Source organism: Strix uralensis, chromosome 1 (genome assembly GCF_047716275.1).
Source record: "Strix uralensis isolate ZFMK-TIS-50842 chromosome 1, bStrUra1, whole genome shotgun sequence".
Classification (NCBI taxonomy): Eukaryota; Metazoa; Chordata; class Aves; order Strigiformes; family Strigidae; genus Strix; species Strix uralensis.
In genome coordinates, this window is record NC_133972.1 from 53,187,956 (window position 1) to 53,202,992 (window position 15,037).

Sequence of the window (15,037 nt, forward strand, 5' to 3'; positions counted from 1 at the left end):
GCAGCATTATTTGAGATGTAGAGTCACCAGATGGAGTGGGGAAAGAACCACATTTCTGTCTGAAAACCAGAGAGCACTTGACAGCACTGCCCAGCCGAAAGCCCCCCGGCCCGGCTGAGGTGACCCGGGAGAGGCTGCAGGAGGGGAGCGGAGGAGGCAGGGCTGGGCTGCCCACGCCTGCCCGGGGCCGCGCCGTGGGGCTACTGCCCCTGCAGCGGCCGCAGCCTCTCCGCCCGGCCTCCAGCCACACAAGCCTTCGCAGGGCGACCCTCAGGCCCCATTTTGTGGGCAGCCCGCGTGCCCCTGAGGGTCCGTGAAGGAGGCGGCCTCCCCGCAGCGCGGAGGGGACGCGTCCGCCTCGGCTCCCCACAGCCCTCGGGTCGGCCTCGAGTCGCCGTGAGGGGAAGCCGCCGCGGGGAGCAGGCCCGGCTCCTCCTGCCCCGCAAGAAGGGCTCTTACGACCCGTGTGGGCGACCCGCTTCCCACGCCGACGGCGGAGGGCGGTGCCGCCTGCAGCGGGGCGGCTCCCGCGGCGGTGGCCGCCCCGGGGGGCCCGGCAGCCCGCGGGGCGGCCCCACCTCGCCACCGCCGGAGGGCGGGCCAGCTGCCGCCGTGCAAGGGTGCTGTAGAGTCGCCCCGAACCTCTTGCTCGTCAGCGCCTCCGCGAGCCGGCGTCCCCCGCCGCCCGCCCGCCAAGGTAAGCCGGGTAGGGGGGGATTAGCCAGACCCCCAAGGACTCCCAGCGCCGGCCTGTGGACCTCGACGGGGTGGGAGAGCGGAGGCGCGGCCGCCGCGGGAAGCGTGAGGCGCCTGGCTGTAGCGTGGCGGCGGGGGTGCGGGGTGTCCTACTCGCTGTGGTGAGAAATCATGCCAGTAAATACCGGTGCTCGGGGTGGGGAGTTGCGGCAGACCCCGCTCTGGGCACGGCCGGTGGTGCCCCCGGAGGGCGGCAGCCCGCGGTGGGCAGCCCGCCGGCCCCCGCCGCGCTGCCCCGCCGCCCGGGAAGCCCGTGGCGAGAGCCACCTCTGACACGCAGGCCTTCCCCCTCGGGACAGGGAGCCTTCCGACGGCAGACGTGGCCTTCGTGGGCTGAAATGGGATAATGGGATTTAGTGCTGCGTTGCCGGGTCTCGGTGTTGGTTGCTCGCCTCAGTAGGATTAACCGGAGTCAGCCCTTCGCTGTGCCCAGAGCTAGAGGGGTCCGGTGAGCCGGAGATCGATCATTTGCAAGGCAGGATTGCAAAAACTAACCTGCAAGCCTCTGAGGCAGGTGGGATCTCGGGGAAGGCGCAGCGCCCTGTTCTAGGTGGCTGCACTGGGAAAGCGAAGGCAGGCGGGAGAAACTGCAGACTGAGCGGCCAAAAACCACACCGTGTGAATGTGTTAATCTATCAGTCTTAAACTAAGCGTGTGAGAAGGTGGTGTGGTTATGGCAAAACAGCCAATACAGACTTCCAAGGAACACAGTTTATATCTCTGTGCCGGTAGCATATTTGATCACGTGGTTTAGGGAAGAAATAAGATGTGTCTCCCGACTTCTAGAAGGCCCGTTCTGTGTGATACCCTCATCTGAATTCCATGGAGAGGTAACATAAATAACAGTTTCCACAAGCTTGTGATGGTTTTCCAATCCGTTGTGCACCAAAAGAGAAGCTATTAAATCCATCCATTGTCACACTGGGAAGATGTATCCAGTAGAGTCTTTTAGGCAGTGTATCATTCAGCCTGTCTTAAAAATTCATTAAAAATGCCAAATTCATAAAAAATGCCAAAACAAAATATGCAGGGTGCCACCAAACTTAGACAGCTTGACTTTTTGAGGTCTTCCTGCCCCAGATTACTCTGATTCTGTGACTAGCATGGCTGTAGTTTGACTCTACCCTTCAGAACTTCTGTTTGCAGGATTTTGACAGTCATTTTTCCTCTTCGGTTCTAGTTCCCTTTTGTGAATTACATGACATGCGTGTTTTGTCATCTGTTCCTGACTTGCTTCTGAAAAATACTCATTTTACGTATGACTATTGATGTCACTTAATTACCCTGCTGCTGCACAATAGTGGTGTAAATGTACTAAATCGAGTCCTAGAAACACCACATCTGTTTCATTAGAGACAAATAGGTAAGCCCCAATGCTTCAGAGGCCTATACGAGATGACCTGCTCCACCTGTGTAGCCTCCTACTCATTTGTCTTCACTAACTTTACAAAATTTTTCTCTAGAAACTTTGTAAAGAATGTAAATTTAAGTTAAAAGTTTGTTTAAAACAGAATGTTTAACTTTTTGCTTGAACCTGTTCACTTCTGTTTTCCCCTGTGGGCATTCTAAGGAGACCATGACATTTAATTGTACTTCATGCTTTGTGCAAGCATTGCTTAAAAATGGAGATAATTTGGTTTGAAATATGGATTACAAATTTCTTTAGGAGGTTTAATCAATGGAGCATTACAGATAGCTGAGTGATCCTGGTTTAATATTCTCAGAGAATTCTGATCCATCTGGGAGCACACATAACTGGAAAAAATGTACTGTCTCTGAAAGGGTACTTTTAATCATTCCCTGTCTCTTCTCTTTCTTCTTTAAATACCTCCTGTGGGTACTGCAGACTCTTCTTGTGTTTGGAGGCAAATATGTCTGAAGGCTTAAAGTAATTATTAAGTAAATTGTATTTTAATTGTTCATGCTGGAATTTGTGATTATTCGATGTGCAGTATCTCCAAGCAGGGTATGATGCCTTTGAAGTGCTGGCTTATTTTGTTACCAAATGTATTTATTCCAGCAAGTTTGATTTTTACAGATCAGAAGTCTGATTCTCACTATATTTGAGCAGTGTCTAATAGATCACACACTATAACTCGTTCACCTGTGAATCAGGCTATAAACTTGATCTTTTTTTTAATTTATAAAGCTTTAGAGACTAACACACTTGGGAGGGTAACAATTTGCACAAAAGTGACAACAGTATGAACAGAGGGGTCTGCTGGATGCTGTAACAGCTTAACTCAGTACTGTGGCCTGAGATTTCTTAGATAGTAAACAATTTACCCAACCCACTTAAGATTTTGCTTTTGCTGTGTCTCACCTTTCCTGTTAGAAGAAATGTCTTTAAGCAGTGAGAGGAACAAGAGGCAGGAAGCTTTCCTTCTCTTGCTCTGCAGTATGTAATGAAGGGAGAGGTAGGACTTGGGTAACCTGTGAATGGAGGGATCAGCTATTACATCTCTTTGGCCCTACAAAATGTCTGAGAAAACTACCAGTCTGAAGTACTGTTGGAGCTGAGAGGAGGGGTTGCCCTGTTCAAGAAAGGACCCATCTTGTTTGCAGATTCATGAACATCTGTCCTATCAGAAGAAGATCTGGGACTGTGGATTTTCTTGAAAGAGCGTTTGTGTTTCAGGGGTGGCTTTACAGAAATGTAGCTGAATTTGGTTTTTCTGCATATCATTAAGATATAAAGGCCCCTATCCTTTCCTGCTCTGTCTAGAGCAAACCATGTGTTTTTCTTTCCCACAGACCGTTTTTTCATCTTTCGCTTCAGTATGTCTTGACTTGTTTTGTTGTAGGCCCATCTGACCTGTTGGGATGATGACTTCATGTGGTGAGGTGCTGATCTGGTGTGAATGTAAAAATAAGACCTCTTATTTGCCTGCAGCAACGTAGAAGCTTTAGCTTGTTTCTTTTGGAAGGTCTCTAGTGAGATGATAACTTGTGTCCATGCAGACCTTCCAAAGTACTTCTTGGACTTTATAGGCAGGATCCTCCTTACCCAACTTTAGATGTTAGCATTTTAGTCACCTGAGGTTCTGAGTCACCTTTACAGTCAATGGAGAGAGATAGAAACTTGGTTCAGCTGCCTGGTTTTAGATGGCTACCATGAATCATGCTCTGTAAAATTGTCTTTCTTTCCCTTCATTGACTAAAAAGAGCCTGGGATGACCAGGTCAGATGCAGATGTCATAGAAACTCCACCACATGTCTTTCGCTGATTAAGAGTGATCCATGATACAGTAGAATCGCTCTTGGAAAAGCAGTCATTTTAGGCTACTTTCCTTATCATCCAGCCTACTGATTCATGGCTACCCTAGATATTCACAGTATAGAATATATATGCCAGTGTAGAAGACTGTGTTGCACTGTGAAAGAAAGAAGCTAGGGTGCCACATTCTTAAGTTTCCGTAGGAGACTTTTGAGCATCTACATAAGCATGTGTGAACATGTGTTCCTCATCACCCCTCAGTATTAATTTATAGCATTGCTCCTGGGCTATGAATGAGAAGGAAACACAAATGACTTTGATCTGATTTACAACTTTAATGTGGGAATTCACAAACTAGTTTGATAATGACTGTTTAAAAAGTTGAAGTCTGTCATTAGTTTCAGAACCTTTCTTCCAATAAAGTGACCTTTTAAATCTGTGGCTAGCTAATTGCTCTCCTAATTTTTGCTACCAGAAGCTACATCAGCCTGCACACAGCAGTGTTTCTTCTCATTGAGCATTGATCCAGCATGCCATGAGTTTAGGCTCAAATAAATTAGGGCTACTGTTGTTAGGAGTATTAGGAGTATTTTGGGGAGTAGATGCATTATGAATCCTAGAGGAAAAAGAAGGTTCAGTATATATGAACCAAATTTTCCTATGATACTTTGTTCAGAAATGCATACAGAGATGTTTCTGATAGAAGTTTTGCTCTGTGTGCATCTCCTCAGTCCATTTCCATTTTTACTTTCACTCTGTATTTGCTTTTAAATTAAAGTGACAGATGTAAAAGTGTGACATATAACATTAATATTAAAGGATGACACTCCCTGTGTATCTGCTATCAGTGATGGCCAGACTCTGTATGGCTGATATTGCTAACAACAGAAAGTTCTTGATTGTCCTCAGACATTCCAACTGATATAATAAAAATTTTGGTGAAAATCTTGTCATTGTACCTACACCTATGAGTGGTAGTGGGGATGTATGGGGAGCAAATCTACTTCTAGCAGCATTGCTAGTCCATCAAGCATAGAGAGAACAGCTAGGAGTCAAAATAATAGAGGTGCTCACTGGATGCTTTTGCTGATAAAGGTTGCAAATGACCTTCCAAGTCCCCAGTTTTAGGCAAAATAATGCGTCTGCCTAGAAGGCAGCTCACCAAGGAGTGGGCATGCTCCACAGAATTGTCACTTAACCTGCTGGCATCAAGTCTGTATAGGCAGCAAATGAAAACTTGCTCCTCAGTGGCCTTAGTTGATCCGTTTTGGTACTGTTACTGTATATTCAGGTAGCCCAGACTGCAGGCACATATTACTTCTCTTCTGCTTCAGACCAAGATTTTGATGTACTTTTGAAGATTTTCTAATACTTTCTAACAGTACTAGAAACCCCCATTCTCTCACTTGCTGTGGGAACTTCATTGATGCACAGAATGTATCGGCCCAAAAAGTGTTTTTGAAAGTTGATGTGTTTTTGTCTCTGATTGCAAATTTACAAAAAAAAAGAATTTAAGTAACAGTCAAGTCTACATTACTGTTCTCTGTGCTTTTTGATGAAATCTTGGTTTTGTAGGATCTGCTGTACATGTAGCTTGGAGGGCCTAAGTTGCTGAGATAACCCTGAGCAAGTGAGAATACATGCTGAAAGCATGAGCACAGATAACATTCCCAAATACTTGTGGTGACAGCTTAGTTTTGTACTTTGATGACCACATCTTCATGACTGAGGGGAAGCTGGCAGACCTGATGTTTGAGAGAGCAAATAGAAATGAGCCAGTGGTTTTGGGTGCTAGTCCTAGGAAGCATAAACTTAACTGTAGTTTTGTCCCATGGGGGCCATGTTCTTCCATGAAATTCAGCAAAGCCTTTCATATCTGTCACTAGATTGACCTCCTTTGTCTCCCCTGTGTCATGATGGAGTTGCTATCTGACCAGATCAGTTGTTCCATCCCTCCTTGACTTGGTAAGGAAAAAAGAGGGAGGCAGTGGCATTTCCTTCTCATGGAAAACCTTACAGAAATGGAAGAATTACACTGGAAATGTCACACGTCCTTCTCTTGCGGCATTTTCTTCCCGTAACTGTTTCCTTTGTGCAGTTCAGCACTTCCTGGGCTGTGGCAACGCGGCCATAGCTACACGGATATAACAACCCATCTGTGGGGACTCCAGGCTTCCACTTTGCTTACAGATCTTCATCTGAAACACACTGATTATAGTTGTTTGTGATCACTGTGCATTATACAGACTGAAGGAAACAGCTTTTCTAGGTGCAAAGTTAATAATGGGCCTTGAAATTATACCTGACTCTTCAGTCAGTAGTAAAGCTAAGAACAAGGTTTAGAAAAAAAATCTTCATTTTTTTACCACTCACTATGGTACTGAGCACTGGACTTCGGTGAAATACCTATAAATTCATATTAAAGCATTACTTGCTTCATTTGATTTTAATACACAAACAGTGTATGAAATAAACAGATGGTTTCAATAAATTTTTTACAGATTTGTTTTCACCCTTTTGCTTCACTCTTATCTGTTAGAATATTTTATACCAGTGTCTTTTCCTCTTTCAGTCTTCCTTTTCCATACCATGTGTGCCCTCCCTTAAACATTTCTGGCAGTAATAAGAACATGTGATTCCAAGAGATAAATAAAATGGTGACTTAGAGCTTTTGCCAATGACTAGGACCTAGGAATAAGTTATTTATATAGTAAACAGTTCTATTGTGGACCCTTAGAGCGTATCTTGCACTTAGCTCTAGTGGCTCAGTGTGGGACTGAATGTTGGAAAAGGTGAGCCATTGATTATTCAACATAGTGGCTCCTGCACTTAAATTTTGTACTGTTACTTTTCATTACTTTTTTCTTCTTCCTGAGTTTGTACTATTATTTTCATTATTCCACACTTAACATCTTTTGATTCTACAGGGAATTGGGGAGGGCAAGTATTTTCCCCTATTGTGGATCCCTGTATGCCTTCCTCTCTCATCTGTGGGATTCCTTGTCAACCATTTTCTGCTTGTTAGGCAACCTATTTATGTGACATCAGCCTACCTTATGGATTGTGAAACTAAATATCAAAATCTTCATTCAGTAGGGAGCCACAGGACACAGTTCCCATAGCTCAGTGACCTGAGGAGAAGGGCATTCTGGGAATAGTTCAAAAGTAGTAAATGGGAATGAAATGTTTATAGCCCATCGGCTCCACTGCAGGGTGGAGTTTGGCTGAGCATTCTCCTGGATCTAAAAATTATTAATAATTGCACTATTCTCATTTGCTGGCAATTTTTTTAAGTACAAGACAGTTTCTTCTTGTAGTGTAAGTGCTGTACAATGATGTTGGGTAACTGGAAGAAACAGGAAGGAAAGCGTTACACCAACATCAGCAAACTACAGATTATGGGAAGGAATGTGGAAGCAGAACATATTTGTGCTACTCAGACTTACATTATTCTTTCACTATTCTGCTCTGCCGTCAAGGCAGGGAATGGGATGAACCTAGAACTGAGATTAATATTTTCTGGTATCTTGTATGTCTGCAGTTGTTTATACCTGGGTAGAGCTGAAGTAGACATGTTATCAACACAAGACAGATGAGCCTAGATCAGCAGGTGGTTCATGAGCTGAATCCAGCTCAGGGGACACAATTCCATCCAGCTTTCTGCGTTTTCCAGGAGAAGATAAATTGCGGGAATGGAGATCTTGTTCCTTTGTGCCAGTAATCTGACACGGAATAGCGAATTGTTTCTTCTACCAATCTGTGTGAAGACGTAGGACTGGAAATACATCTTCTCCTACCATTTCATTCTACACGGAGTTTGTGCTGCCTGTATGGCTCATGGGGAGAAAGTCCCCAAACTGGACCATTCTGCAGTAAATAATTCTGTGACAAAGGAAGAAGAAGATGACTGAGTCTGTAGCCATACAGTATTTCTGTAATGTTGTTAAACCCACAGGCCAGACTGAAGCACATTGTCTGTTGGGAAGATACTATATAAAAACGAACAGGAGTGGCACTGCTTTTGAGCTCCATAAAAGCAGTCCCCTTTGGAAGATGACAGGAGGCTACAAAGTGAAGTTCTGGTACACAAAAATTGCTCCCCAGCTTTCTTCTCCCTGAGCTTGTGCTTTACACTGGGGTTTCTTTTTTCCCTGTGTGTAAGGTGCTTTTAACTTTCAGTCGCAGCTGCTCGAGTACATTTGGGATAAATTTTCTAGAGTCCAGGATCCAGACTCTGTGTATGTGCCTGAGAGTGATTCTGAGGGGAGGTTGGTGAATGAGCTGTCTTGCACCTAGCCTCTACACTCCTTTTTCATAGCCATAGCATATACTGCCAGTCACATCTTAGCAAGAGAGCCCTTTGCTAACCCCCTCCTCTGGCCTTGAGTAACTTCCTCCTGACGTACTGTGGATAAGCTTTTAGGTAGTTCCTTGTTCCTCCCAGCCTCTCTTAACCAAGCCTCTGGGAGCATTCAGTAATCTTGCCATCCTGCCTCAGCCTAGGAACAGGACCCGCATCTGCTTCTCCCAAATACCACTCTCAGCAAGTGGGATAAAGAAGAGAGTATGTGTTTGAGGCAGTGTATGGGGGAGAGAGGAATGCTGGGGAGCACAGAGGTGATGGATGTTGAGGCAGCATCATCTGAAGGATGGCCTCAGACTCAGTGTCCCGTGGTGCTTTACAAACGTACTAAAACTTGTTCTCTCTCTCTCTCACCAATGGAAGATGAAGTACTCAAATATATATCACTGAAAAAGATGGTGGTGTGCTTGTGTTCAGTTGGTATACTCATGCGTAGGAGTTTCTGTGGTGGTTAAATTATCATCATCTTGGCAAAACAAGGGTAAAATACAATGGCTGTCATCATTAAGGTCCAGCAGTGTAGCTTTCAGGTCTATGAAATCTAGGTCTTTTGGACTGATCAAGACTTCTTCCAAATTCAGTCCTAACTACAGACTTCTTCCTGTAACAGAAGTGAGTTAACTGAATTTCCAAAACAGGAGAAGAGGGAACGAGCTTTCAAGAGGTTTAATTGTATAAATGGCATAGTTACAATTTCTGTGAAACATAAGTAGGATCTGTGAGTTTGGGGTGCTCTTTTCTAAAGACATTTGTGCTGGCATCTGGGTGGATGATTCTGGAGTTAGTAGAGCATGAGTTAAAAGCTTAATCATCAGATGTGCTTTTAGTCTTGCTAGAGTCAGTTTCAGCAATGTGATACAAGATAAGAAGGCAACTGTAGTCAAAATTGGTTCCACACTGTATGTAAAAATGCATCTGGAGCAATTAATGGAAAATGCTAGAAGTGTTTTTTGTGGCATGGTCACCTGAAGATGCTTGAGTGCCCCAGGTTAACATTAGAGAAGGATTCTCTCACGTGATTGTATTTATCTGCTGGTTTTATTTTAATCCAAAGCCAAATGTGACTTTTAAACTAGGAAGGATACTTTGCAGTTTTATCAGTCTTCCTGCAGCTCCTAGTGTTTTAAAGCGTCGCTTTTATTCCATCATGAGCAGAGTTATGACATGTCACACCCGTCCCTGAGATAAATACACAATGTAATTTCAGCTGCAGATAAACGTACAGTCACTGGCACACCAGATTTCCCAGAAGAATAGGTGATATGAATAAGAAACTGCTTTCAGAGTTATCTATGTGTGCAAGCTTTTTCTTGAAAAATGCCATGCTTATCAATGTTAGGTAAGTGCAGTGCTGTAAGCAGTCTAAATGCTTTTGATCCATCCTTTTCAACATATGAGTTAATATTAAAACAGAGTTACAGAGTCATGTTATGTAGGTAAGAAAGAGAAAAGTCAACATGCTAATTGCCAAATCAGATTGTGATTTTGAAAGCTTGGTGGCAATTGCCATTTCTACTTTATCACTCAAAAACTTCAATTTCCTTTCTTAGCATCTACTAGAATTAGTAACTAATTGGATTATTCTTCTAGGCTGAATTCTGTAGACCTAAATGTCTGTTACGGACTTTTTACTAGACATGATGCAGTAGCTGGTTAAGGAACTTCCATCCTTCCTCACTTAAGTATATAAGAGACATTTGAGTGGTCAGAGTTTTTCTTGACACCTAACTGTAAAATTGTCATAAGAAACCTAGTTAGATCTATTTCAGACCTGCAGTCAATTTGGCCAGCAAGTTGTCTCCAACAGCAGCTAGCGTCACATGCTTCAGAAGCAGGTACAAGAAATCCTGTGCTGGGAGGTACGGTGTAACCTGTCTATCATGAAAGCTTTACTCAGGTTCCAAATTGTTGGAGCCTTTGTTTTAGGTGTTGAAATATGAGGTTCATCATCGTTGCCTGAAACTTTCTGAGATATAGCACTTCTAGCCATAACTGCTTGTGGAGAAAACCAGCTCCTCGGCTTGCTAACTCACCAGTTTTTATGGGTTTCACAATTACAGTGTGCAGGTTTCTCTGAAACAGTTGTACAGACTTTCATTTACTATCCCATTGTTTTCATCTTGTAAGGCAGGACAAATGATGCCTCAGTAACTTTCCTTTAGGTTTTGATGCTTTTTTTTATCACACTAGTTTCACATCTGTTTCCTGTCACAATCAGTTACCCTCTTTCCAGCTTTGCTCTTTATGGTGGGGCTTCTGTCACTTTCATCTTTCTTCCCTAATTGTCTTCTGGTTTTCTGTCTTTGGTAGGGGTTGATCTACTTTGCATAGCCTGCTGTAGGTGAGGTTGAATCTCTGATTTGAGTGATTTAATTACTGGGCTACTGCTGGGTGTCTCTAAAATGTTAAAGATTTCTTCATTCCACTCCAGAAAGCATTTGAGCATTAAGTGTTCGCGGGAGGTTACAATGCTGGTAGCGTCATCTGGATAGTCAAAACAGCTAGCGTTCATTTTGGTGGATTTGGTACTCTGACACTTACTGTAGTGCAGGGACTAGGAGGTGAAGGTGTGCTACTGATCTTTCTGTGTGACTTGTAAAAATATACTTAATGTATTTTTATCATTGCTGTTTGCATATGTAACAGTTTAAGAATAACAGCAGTGCTTTGAATTTAGTGAAAGTATCTGTAACTGTTCCAGATCACTAAGTGGACTGGTTCTTAATACTGTTCGTAGCATGAATCTGCTGTATATCTTTGTTCTACTGATACTGTGCCGTTCCTTCTTCCTTTTTTGTTTGTAGCCCTTAGGTTGATTAAACTGCATCGACTCAACTGAGACTGAGTTGCAGAGATGGTAATCAGAGATGTGCTGTACCGTTGGTGTTTCCTGTTAGGTGTTGCACAAGGGCTTCAGCTTGTTTTCAGATTGCAAGTGCAGAAGCCTCGTCATGTGACTTAGACCACTCTTCCTGTTGAAAGAGACTGGCTTTCAGTAATTCTCAGAGCTGACAGGTACTAACAGTTCAAACTCTGCTTGGTATAGTACCGTGCCTGGTTTTTCTGAGCTGTATACACCATATGATCACTCTGTCAGCTTTCAGGGTATTTTAAAAATAGTTTGGTTTTTAGGCAGGATGAATTCTGTGCTATTGTTTTACTACTCATTCTGTTAGCTTACTTCCAAGTGATCGTGATTTCATCAAACAATTCCATTGCCTATGTACTGTTCATGGACACAGAGCTGTTGTCTTATGTAAGTGCATAAATGACAAAACTTTCTTCTTTCTTAAAAAAAAAAAAGTTATTTTATTTTCTCTAGTATCTTAACAAATCAAAATATATGCAACCATGCAGAAATCATATCCTGATTTTAATTACAGAGTTCATATTATAGACCAGGAAAGGCAGTTCCTGCTTCACCTGAGTGCAAGGACTGCTGCTCCATTCTTGCAAGAAATTTCTCAGTGTTTTTCTTTGGTGCCCTTAAATACTGGACCATCCTCATGGGAGAACAGTGTTGTTCCCTGTTAGCAAAGTACATTGCTTATGCAAACGCAACAAGTTGGACCAGGGAGTGTTTCCCATCCATCTCTGTGGGCTAGCTTGCTTTCTGTGTATCTGCCAAATTTCTTTGGTGTTAGAAGATACCTTAATTCCAACTTCCTAGCCCGTAGCTCAAAAAATGTAGAAATTTATATCTCAGTTTCAATAAGGCTATATATGGAGTAGATGTTTAGGAGGGGGAAGAAGTTTTGTGTGGGTCTGTTGCCAGGTTTAGAAATACTGTGCACGGGAGTTTTGTATTATCCAGGGCAGCAGGGCTCGTTCTTGTGAAAAGGAAATGGTTGGAGGCCCCCTCACAGGGGCACCTGAATGGATGCAAATAGGTCTTTGGAAATGGCAACAAAGCATCTGACAGAGAAAAGATAGACACTACAAAAGACAGACACTAACAGGTAGGGAGAAGTAGGAACAAATATGCAGAAACCATATTTTTTTATTGGGTGAGGTGAAATACTAAGATGCTCTAAGTACAAAGTACAATAAAATACAAGTGTTTTGTTATTCATGTCTCTTAGATTTAAATTATTTTTATCAGCAAAGAGGCTGCTGAATCTGAAATTGGGACGATAAAAAAATAATAGGTCTAGCAGTTCTGGGGGGACTTCTGGTAAATGGTGGGGTGAATAAATGTATTGATGAGTCAAAATACAATGACCCAATACTAATGTGTTATATAAGCCTGTGAGAGTTTAATATGTGTAAACTAATAGTGAGACTTGGTGGTTAGAATATCAAGCTGAAGAGAAAATGCCCAAAAACCCTTAGATGTACAGTATGAGAAATGTGGGAGTATTTAAAAAAAAAGATGTTTTCATGGGAGCTCAAGATTTGAGAATGTGAAATTTGAGGGAAATAAAAGACAAGGAATACCTTTGCCTGTATGCTTGGTGTTACTTCAGAAAGTGGTCTAGAAGACATGAATTTGAAGAATCTATCCCTTTAAAAATAGGTTAGGTTTCACATGTATGCCTTCCCACAAGCCCCTCCTAAGCATGTTTATTCTTGACAACTGCAATTTCCTCTTTTTATTTTAATTCTGATTTTTTTCCCTGCTTAAGATGTTATGCATAACATGGGAAACCTATTGTAAAAGTACTGTCTTTTTTTCTGCAGTTTACTGTAGTTGATAGTGATTTTAAGAGTTACTAGTATTAGTACTACATACAGAAAAAACTCACAGAAAGTTACAGTTTAATGGATATAGAGGAGGATTGAGTATGAAACTTGGTATTCTTCTGGGGACTTTGGTAAATATTTTCTCCTTTTTTGTTAATAATAGCTCATACACCTGCAGGTTTCACTTTGAGTTTCTGGTTTTAATAAGTTCAAGGCTATTTATAAAAGTCAAAAGAATTTGCTGGTCCAAAATGCAGCAACATCTTCTTTGAGATAGTTCACAAATCTGCATACTGTTTTGTCTGTTCCTACTGTGGCAATCAAATAAAAGAAATGGAAATTATTGTGGAGAGGAGTCAAAGAGGAGAATGGATGGACACTTGTTTTGCAGTTCCATGTTTTGGGGACTCATTTTGCTGTCTTTTGCCTTTCTGGCTCTTGACAAAATCCCTGATGAATTTGGAGAGTTTTTCTATCAGTTTAAGACATCATTCAGTGCATTTTAACATTAAAATATTTTCAGGGTGTTTGGTGATTATGATGTTAATTTTGTCTTCCTAAACCCAATCAGTAAAAATGTAAGAGAAAAGGAAAAGATACCAGTAGGGGCAATGGCTTGGTGACAACATGGTTTTATCAGTCTGGTGATGGTGATGAATGTCTGTTCACTGAAAGGGACACTGAAGTATTTCCTTCTCAAGATAAATATTCAGGCCTTCTCCCTGCTCCCACATGCTTAAGGTCAAAAAACACCCTAGTATTTAATGTCATTTATTTGAATTGATAAAAGTCATCAGTGACTAACTCGGCTCCAATTTACAGTGGAAATTCTTACAGAATTCTTTGCACATTGCTTTTTCATGGGGTTACATTATCTTCCTTATGAACTGAACATGTCTGAAGATTCAGAAAATCATATCGTTGCAAAGAAAGAAGGTCTAAATTTACTAGAACCTGTAAAATTCCCATAATTTGCTGAAAGTGTTGTATAATTCAATATTCAGTTCTCTTGCCTTTTTTGTTAACCACTGAAGAGGGTTCTTAGGCTTTTTATTAAACAGTTTTTACTCCTCCTTTTGATAAGGTCTCCTGCTCGTAACCCAAAGTATTTTTTTTCCATTTTTATATTTCTATTCTGGAAAAATACAGCAAAGCAGGATTTCAGTTTGTCAGAGGAACCAGTATGAAGTCTTTTTCCTGAAAGTAAAAGCCAGTGCTTAAAAAATCCACAAAAACATACAAATGACTAGAGCTGATAAGATTCCCTCAGCAGATATTTTGTTCTCCTAAATCAGAAAACAGGAAAACATAAAATTATTCAGTATTATTTAAGCACTGATGAGATACTTGTCAGTATGAACTGCAGCTCCATTTTTTTGTTACATAACAAATTTCACTTCACTCTGCATGAATAAGTGTCGTTTTTATACTTTTAATGAAAATTTATTCTCCCAAGTCCCAGATGTGTAGGAAGCTACACAGCTGTTGATTCAAATAAATGAATTAAGATTCAGTAATCATTTACTCAAGCAGTATACTGCTGAATCTACAGAAATGGAATTTTATATAGAAAGGTGTGTATGATAACTATGATACATACAGAGAGTGAGCCATCCAGTGTGTGTTTGTCAGCTGGAAATGAAGCAGATAAGATGACTTCAGCTCTCCATTCACTCAGTCATGTGTGATGTGTGTTCCCTGTTACATGGGCATAGCTGTGCCGTCTGGGCTAGGGCTACCCTCAGCCCTGCCAGCCACATCCTATGTCTTTAATGGCATCCAGTTCCCAAATCTTTAAGTCTTTGATTTCCAGGACCTGAGAGAACTGTGAAAATTCAAAGTCTGGTTCCCAGTTGCCTGTGCCTTGTTTAGTTACACCAGCTACAAAGAAAGTCTAAAGTGGGGTACAATATGCCCCAAGTCTGACTGATGAAAGCTGTACATGTCTACTCCTAATGAGTTCTTGTGTTGGAGATAACACAGGTGGTAAGAGGGTAAGTGTAAATTAGGCGGGTCTT

At 42.0% G+C, this 15,037-nt stretch overlaps 1 protein-coding gene across 2 annotated transcripts in view; it reads left to right on the forward strand.

The window, feature by feature from the left end:
• The first annotated feature begins 619 nt into the window (after window positions 1-619).
• The window catches only part of APBB1IP (amyloid beta precursor protein binding family B member 1 interacting protein), a 69,704-nt gene continuing 55,286 nt past the window's right edge, over window positions 620-15,037 (forward strand). For both annotated transcript variants that reach the window (XM_074866454.1, XM_074866459.1), the window contains exon 1: window positions 620-697. The gene's annotated coding sequence lies outside the window, so the exon portion shown is untranslated. The remainder of the gene's footprint in view (window positions 698-15,037) is intronic.